Raw genomic sequence first — 8,553 nt, forward strand, 5'->3', positions numbered from 1 at the left:
TTTTTTTTTAAGATGTATTTATTTATTTGAGAGAGAAAGTGTGCGAGCAGGGGTAGGGGAAGAGAGAGAGAATATGCAAGCAGACTCCCATGGAGCACGGAGCCCGACGAGGGGCTCAACCCCAGGACCCAAGCCTAAACCAAGGGTCAGATGCCCAACTGACTGAGCCATCCAAGTGCCCCAAGACAGTGATTTCTAATTCTGTCAGCTTTAAGAACTTCAGAGACGAGGGAAACATCTTTATTTTTCTTTTAAAGATGTTATTTACTTATTTATTCATGAAAGACACACAGAGAGAGGCAGAGGCACAGGCAGAGGGAGAAGCAGGCTCCATGTAGGGAGCCAATGTAGGATTCGATCCCCGCACTCCAGGATCACGTCCTGAGCCAAAGGCAGACGTCCAACCGCTAAGCCACGCAGGTGTCCCAGGAAACATCTTTAAAAACAAAAACAAAAACAATTATAGGAAGATGCTGAATCTGTCCCAAGAGAATTGTAATATGTTCACATTCTTTAGGCCCAGAGTCAATTAAATAACTTCTAATATTCCTTTTTGTAGTTGTTTTCATTTTTTTTTCTACCTTTCCCATTAGACTATAAACTTTTTATTTTTTACAGTATACATATAATTCTTTTATAATATTTATAATAATAACTGCATAAACTGCACATTAATAGTATACATGTTAATCTACAGGCACACCATACAAGCAGATGTTAGATTTGGGCAGGTGTGGTGGATTAGAGCATCAGCATTGATTCGTCACCACCGCCACCGCATATGTATGCTCTTTGCCATATGACTTTGCAACCTGCCCTTTGACTGTGGGCTCAACCAAGGAACTTGCTTCAGACAATGGGGTGGTATCGGACACAACACAAACAAGGGTACCTGTAGTGTGTTTGTGCACCCAGGTGCACCCTCTTGCATTTCTGCAATTGCTACAAAAAAGAACTTCCCCCAAATAGCTGCCCCTCTCCCCTTCAAGCAGAGCCTCAGAATTATCTCAGTTGGAAAGGATCTGAGCAAGAAGCTCAGCCTATTGAGCAGTAGACCCACTCAACCCAGCCCCACTCAGCTCACTTGGCCTCTGGCCCCCACAGCATGAAGCACAGCCACCCAATACCTGCAGATCCTTAAAATTACATGATTGTTATTTTAAGTCACTGAGTCTAGGAGTGGCTTATTACACAGCATCCTTCTGACAACAGCTAACTGATACAAGGGTTCCTACAAGATGGGTCCCAACCCAGAAGCTATTGAGTCTAAGTTTATTATAGGGTCCTGACAGAAGCTTCCCTCAAAAATGAATGAATATCTAGTGTGTAGGCCTTTTGATATAATGGCAATGATTGTAGAGCAGAGTCATCAGTGAACCTGAGATTGAATCTGGCTCTGAAACTTCATACCTAGGTTATACTGAAGCTGTACTTGGGCAGATTTCTTGACTACCCAAATTACTGTTTTCTCATTTATAAGAAAAAAATAATAATTATAACTTACCTCTCACAGTGTTTTGAGATTTTAAAAAAGAAAGGAAAGTGTGCCAGGGTGGCTCAGTCAGTTGTTGATTGTTTTCCTTTGGCTCAGGTCATGATCTCATGGTCCTGGGATTGAGCCCTGCATTGGGCTTCCTGCTTGGTAGAGAGTCTGCTTCTCCCTCTCCCTCTGCCCCTGCCCCCCTACTCGTGCTCTCTCCTAAATAAATAAATAAATACATAAATACATAAATACATAATTTTAAAAATTAAAAAAGGAAAAGAAATAATAGAAAAATTAATTTAAAAATAAATTAATAAAAAAAGAGAAAGTATATGTAAAGTACTTGACAAATACAGGAAGGCTCTAATACTCGGAAACCACTGTTATTATTATTATCAGTAGTGTTATTATTCCTCCTTCTCTTTGTGAAATCACTTTTGCTTATATTTGCATGTCCATCCCATTCTCAGGCATGTGATAGAAAGTCGACAAAAATGTTTTTGATGATCAAATGATGCAGAGATTAATCACACTTACATTTAGGTATATAATTCTAGGGGCGCCTGGGTGGCTCCATCAGTTAAACATCTGCCTTCAGGTCAGGACATGACCTCAGGATCCTGGGATTGAGGACCAGCAGGGAGCAGTGCTTCTTCCTCTCTCTCTGCCTCTGCTCCAGGCTCATGTGCTCTCTCTCTCTCACTGTTCTCTTAAATAAGTAAGTAAGTAAGTAAGTAAGTAAATAAATAAATAAATAAATAAATAATATATAATTCTGCATATTGTTGAAATAAAAATCCATCTTTATTAGAAAAGAAAACATGGTCCCTTTCCAAGAGGAGTTGATTCCCTGCTCCATGTTTACACCCCATGCCCCTGGCTTCCCTTTTCATACTCTCAGTACTTCTACACAAACACATACCTTCCTGTTTGGAGCAGTAAATACAATGGTAAGATGGTTTGGCTTTGGACAGGAGCCCAGCCGGCCTGCTGCATGCTTCCACAAGGGGGCTGTAATTTCTGCTCTGGGCCCAGGACATTGGCCCCGGCTTCCAACTGCCCAGCAGGTAGGGACAGCCAAGGTCAGCATCAGATCCCCAATGGCCAGTGTTAGGCTTCCCTCCAACCTAAACAGGAATGACAGGCAAAGTGTAGGAACGTACAGTGGTACAAATAAACACACTGGAGGAGTGGATTGTGGATCGAATAATTTGTGAAACCACTTCTAAGACTGCTGTCACATTACACTTCATTCAGGAAAAGTGCTAAACCTTCAATTGGGAGAGAAAAGCTCAATTCTGGGAAAAAGGTACTGAAATCTGTGTTGTTTTTCTCTGTGGGATCTCAGTTGGGACAATCAGCTTCAGAGAGATTAAGACACTCTGGCAGTGGTTCTCTAAACTAGAATCACCTGGAGGTTCATGAGACATCTGTAACAGCCTCTCATGCAGAAGGTGAAGACAAAGAAAACCAATGAAAAGCCACACGGGGCAATCAGAGACCAGGCGAGGAGAGAAGGGGAAAAAAACTATCCAACAGTATCCTCTGAGAGACAAGAAAACATTTTTGCTCCCATGAAACGTGAACAGCATGCTGAAGAAGAAGAAGAAGAAGAAGAAGAAGAAGAAGAAGAAGAAGAAGAAGAAGAATCCAAAATCAAATTAACAATGAAAGAAGCTCTTAGAAATTAAAAAATCGGGGATCCCTGGGTGGCGCAGGGGTTTGGCGCTTGCCTTTGGCCCAGGGCGCGATCCTGGAGACCCGGGATTGAGTCCCACATCGGGCTCCCGGTGCATGGAGCCTGCTTCTCCCTCTGCCTATGTCTCTGCCTCTCTCTCTCTCTCTCTGTGACTATCATAAATAAATAAAAATTAAAAAAAAAAGAAATTAAAAAATCAATTAAGATAAAGCTATGGAATTATTTTAGAAAAAGAGCAAAATTGAGAGAGAGAGAATGAGAGAGAGAAAGAGGTAGAGGGAAGGTTCAAAAAAAAAAAAAGCAAGAGAGAAAAAATATTTTAAAGATGTCATTTATCCAGGTGAGTTGAAATTTTATGGCCACACAAAAACCCACAGATAAACGTCTATAGTTGCTTTATTCATAATTGCCAATTCTTGGAAGCAACCAAGAAGTCCTTTGGTATGTAGATGGATAAATAAACTGTGATTAATAATATTCCAGCAATGGAATAGTATTCAGCACTAAAAAGAAATGAACTATTGGAGTGGCTGGGTGGCTCAGTCAGTTAAGCATCCAACTCTTGGTCTCAGCTCAGATCATGACCTCAAGGTTCTGAGATCCAGCCCCATGTCGGGTTCCGTGTTCAGCAGGGAGTCTGCTTGAGTCTCTCTCTCTCTCTGCCCTTCCCCCCACTCATACTCAAGCTCGCTCTCTCATTCTCTCTCTCTGTGAAAAAAAGTAAATAGGGCAGCCCAGGTGACTCAGCAGCATAGCGCCGCCTTCAGGCCAGGGCGGGATCCTGGAGACGCTGTGTTGAGTCCCACATCAGGTTCCCTGCATGGAGCCTGCTTCTCCCTCTGCCTGTGTCTCTGCCTCTCTCTCTCTGTGTCTCTCATGAATAAATAAATAAATATTTTTTTTAAGTAAATAAACAAAATCTTTAAAAAAGAAAAAAGAAATGAGCTATTACGCCATGAAAACAGAGGAACTGTAAATGCTTACTACTAAAGGAAAAAAATCTGAAAAGGCTACATATGCTATGACTCCAACTCTATGACATTCTGGAAAAGGCAAAATTATGGAGATGGGGAAAAAAAAAAAGATCGGTGGTTGCCAGGAGTGGGGATTGAAGGGAAAATGAATAGACACAACACAGTGAATTTGTGGGGGCAGTGAAACTACTCTGTAGGATATTATAATGGTGGGTACATGTCACTATACCTTTGTCCAAACCCATAGAATGTACACCAGTGATCCCTAGTCTAAGCTATGGCTTTTGGGTGGTGATGGTGTGTTAATGGAGGTTCATCAACTATAGCAAATGCACCACCCTGCTGGAGGATGCTGATACAGTGAGAGAGGCTCTACCTGTGTGGGGTCTGGGGGTACACCAGAAATCTCTGCACTTTCTAGTCCATTTTGCTGTGAACCTAAGCCTGCTCTAAAAAATAGAATCTTTTTTTTTTTTTTTAAAAGGAGAGAGTAAGAAGAGAGAGGACAGTCTAGGAGGTCCAACATCTAAATAACAGAAGTTTTAAAAAGGAGATCACAGAAAATAGGAGGAAATGAACAATATGATTCTAGAACCAAAGGATATGAGCTGCTAGATTGAAAGCACCCAGCAAACCTGGAAAAATAGATGAAAACAGCCTCACACCAGGCACATGTCTGAAATTTCAGAACTCTAGAGAAAAAGAGAAGATTCTAGAGGTTTCCAGAAAGCACAAACAAGTCCCATTCAAGGGATCAGGAATAAGAATAACCTCAGACATCTCTGTGGTAACATTAAAAGCAAGCAGAAATGGAGCGATGTCTTCAAATGTTGTGAAGAGAAATTATTTCCAGCTTAGGATTCTATGCCCAGATAAATAATCAGATATGGAGGGTGGAACAAGGATATCGGGAGACATCCAAGGACTCAAAACTATACCTTCCATGTACCTTTGCTCCTAAAGTTCCTGATGGGTGTGCTACACACACACACACACACACACACAGGAATTCACCAAGAAAGGGGAAGTCCCAGGACCCAGGAAACAGAAAATTCACAGAAAAACAGTGAAGAGAAATTCCAAGATAACCACTGTGCTCTGACACAAAGGGCAGGCAGGCCAGGTCGGCACAGGGGCAATGTGCTCCATGAGGTCCAGACACACTGTGGATAGACTTTTGGTACTTTGACAACTATGAGCTGATGAGGTTCCTGCTCCCTCAGCCCCATGCATTTTTTTTTTCAAGATTTTGTATTTATTTGAGAGAGAGAGAGAATGAGCAGTGGGGAGGAGCAGAGGGAGAAGGAGAAGCAGGCTCTCCACTGAGCAGAGAACCCAATGTGGGGCTCGATCCCAGGACCCTGGGATTATGACCTGAGCTGAAGGCAGCCGCTCAATCGACTGAGCCACACAGGCACCCCGCCCAGCCAGATTTTTGCCAGATGAGCAAACTACAGCCCTACTCGGTTGTCCCCACTGTGGTTAGCAATCTTCCCAAGACCATGCTCACTGACTTCCCCAGGTGGTATCTTCTCGGAGAATCTGGATTCAGACTCTGTCCCAGACCACTCAACGCATCAACTCCAGGATCTTTCATATATTAGTGCCTTTACTCCTATTTCCTGATAGAGCCAGGTTTGTGTTTGTTTTTTCGAAAGAAAACTATATTGTTTAGGGATACTTTCAGGGATGGCAAAACTATCAAAGGCAAGGGAGTGGAGAACATAAAGATTAGGATAGTAGTCTCCCGATGAGGATAGCAATCGGGTGGGCAGAGGAGAGGCTCCTAATGTTCAACATGTTAACCTGTGTGGTGGGCACACAGGTGTTTATTACTGTTTTTGACTGCGTATATGTTTAACTGCATGTATGTGCATTATGTTTCATAAGATCTTTTGTGTGCGTGATATATTTCACAATTAAGCCCAAAAAATGTTCGAACAAGTAAATAAAATAATTATGTGGGGAATTGTTAGGCACACAGAATCTCAGCTGCACTACAATTCTGATTCGGGAGACCTGGTCAGGACCTGGGAATCCACATTTTTAGAAAATGCTGCTGTAGGTGGTGAAAGAACATATCTTGAGACATCTGCCTGTCTTGAGAGCATGACTGGCTTTGGCTTCAGACTAACTGGAGTCAAAGCCCCAACTCCACTGACTCTTGGCTATATGACATCAAACAAGTTTTCTTCATCTGTAAAATGAGGATGATAAACTTGGCACAGTGCCCAGGCTCTAACTAAGCAGGCAACACAGGTTGGCTATAATAATAACTATTATTATCATTTCCTTTAGTGTAAGAGTGTCTCCCTCAGGGGCGCCTGGGTGGCTCAGTCGGTTAAGCGTCTACCTTCAACTCACATCATGATCTCGGGGTCCTGGGATGGAGCCCCGCATCTGCATCCTCTGTAACTGGGCTCCCTGCTCAGCAGGGAATCAGCTGCTCTGTCTCCCTCTGCCCCTCCCCCCAGCTCATACTCTCAATCTCTCTCTCTCAAATAAATAAAATCTTTTTTTAAAAAAGTGTCTTCCTCAGACCTGCTAATCTCTATTAATCTGTCCCTATACAGATAAATTTCCCAGGTGATTTTCACTTAGGAAAGAGAGATTATGATTGTTTAAAAAAATTTTCCATAACCCTTAAACTTTTCATATCCTTTACCCAAATGTGAGAATCTGAGCAAAGAAACCTAAACAGAGGAATTACATATATCATAGCAAAATATTTGAGACAAAGAGCCAAAAACAGAGGTAAGGTCACAACTGTGAACTGTCTTCATAGAATGGAATATTAAGAAATCACTAAATATAAATTCAAAAAAATGTCTAGAAGTTATTTTGGAAGTGAAAAAAAAAAAGCCAGAGAACATATCCACCATACAATCAAAATTCCGTATAGAAAAAGTAAACCAGGGATCCCTGGGTGGCGCAGCGGTTTAGCGCCTGCCTTTGGCCCAGGGCGCGATCCTGGAGACCCGGGATTGAATCCCACGTTGGGCTCCCGGTGCATGGAGCCTGCTTCTCCCTCTGCCTGTGTCTCTGCCTCTTTCTCTCTCTGTGTGACTATCATAAATAAATAAAAATTAAAAAAGAAAAAGTAAATCACAGTTTACTTGCCAAGATCTGCAAGTACAGGTTGTCTTTGGGGTGAGAGACGGATGATTCTTCTTCCTTTCTTTTCTTTTCTACATTTTCCAAATGTTCCACAATGGAAATTTTTTTTAAACCCCTCAATTTTTAAAAGTGTATTCTTGGGGATCCCTGGGTGGCGCAGCGGTTTGGCGCCTGCCTTTGGCCCAGGGCCCGATCCTGGAGACCCGGGATCGAATCCCACGTCGGGCTCCCGGTGCATGGAGCCTGCTTCTCCCTCTGCCTGTGTCTCTGCCTCTCTCTCTCTCTCTGTGTGACTATCATAAATAAATAATAAAAAAAAATTAAAAAAAAAAAAAGTGTATTCTTTGTTATGTTTTCAAATCAAAACTACATTAAGAGCTCTGCCTCAATTAGGATCCACAGATGTGTACGGCCAGGATCGATCTGCTCCAGGTCTCACCATGCAGCCTTGCGCTCTTCCCGCTTCCCCCACAGCCAGCCCCCAAGCTTCATAATCCAGATGGTCAAACACTTTAGATGACTACTCAGAGTGTGACCTGGAAACCGTCAACATCAGCATCACTGACCCATGTGTCAGAAATGCAGACTCTCAGGCCTCTTCCCTAAAAAGGGAATTAGAATCTGCATTTTAACAAGATCCCCAGGGGCAAGGTTCTTAGAGAAATAACAAAATAAGAGACACTCTAATGGTTTTGTTTGGATTTGAAGCTCACTTGGACCACTAACTTAAAACAAAGGGACCTCAGTCCCAATATCGGCTTCGAGGCCTCAAGCATGTTTCTCTGCCGCTCTGTGCCTTGGTTTTCCTCATCTGGGAAATGGGGATGATACTCAGCCTGGTGCCTAGCAAGTGCAGAGATGGAGGCTGCGGTGCAAGTAAGCCATTACTGATAGGTCTAAATAAATGCTTCTCGTCAGGCTTGTGACAATAGGCCCGGCACTCCTGGAGAGCTGGGGGCTCCCGGCCTCGGTACCCGGCCCACAGCGCGTGTGTAATAAACAACTGGCAAGAACGCAGGCGACATTTATTAATTCCTGACTTGGATTGTTCCGTGCTTTTTTTTTTTAGGATGTAACACAATCAAAGCTGCCAGTTTTCTCCCTTCCATCATGCAAAACCGGGCCAGCTCCCACCTCCGCCAGGCAGTACGCTTACTGTCAATTTCTAGGGCTACAGCCGTGCACGGCTCTACCTCGCAGCCCTCTACCGCCGCACCTGACTGTGACTCCGCCCACCGCCCCCAGGCCCCGCCCACGGCCCCGCCCCTTCCGCTCGGGCC

The 8,553-nt window shown here is 43.3% G+C and overlaps 1 long non-coding RNA gene across 1 annotated transcript; it reads right to left on the reverse strand.

Moving 5' to 3' along the window:
- On the reverse strand, positions 1-3,168 carry LOC140597784 (uncharacterized). Its single transcript, XR_011999712.1, has 4 exons — positions 2,406-3,168; positions 2,021-2,192; positions 1,505-1,699; positions 1-436 (listed from the first exon to the last, which is right to left on the reverse strand). It is a non-coding gene; the product is annotated as an uncharacterized lncRNA (long non-coding RNA).
- Between the last annotated feature and the right edge of the window lie 5,385 nt (positions 3,169-8,553).

The sequence above is a fragment of the Vulpes vulpes genome, chromosome 2 (assembly GCF_048418805.1).
Source record: "Vulpes vulpes isolate BD-2025 chromosome 2, VulVul3, whole genome shotgun sequence".
NCBI classification, from domain to species: Eukaryota; Metazoa; Chordata; class Mammalia; order Carnivora; family Canidae; genus Vulpes; species Vulpes vulpes.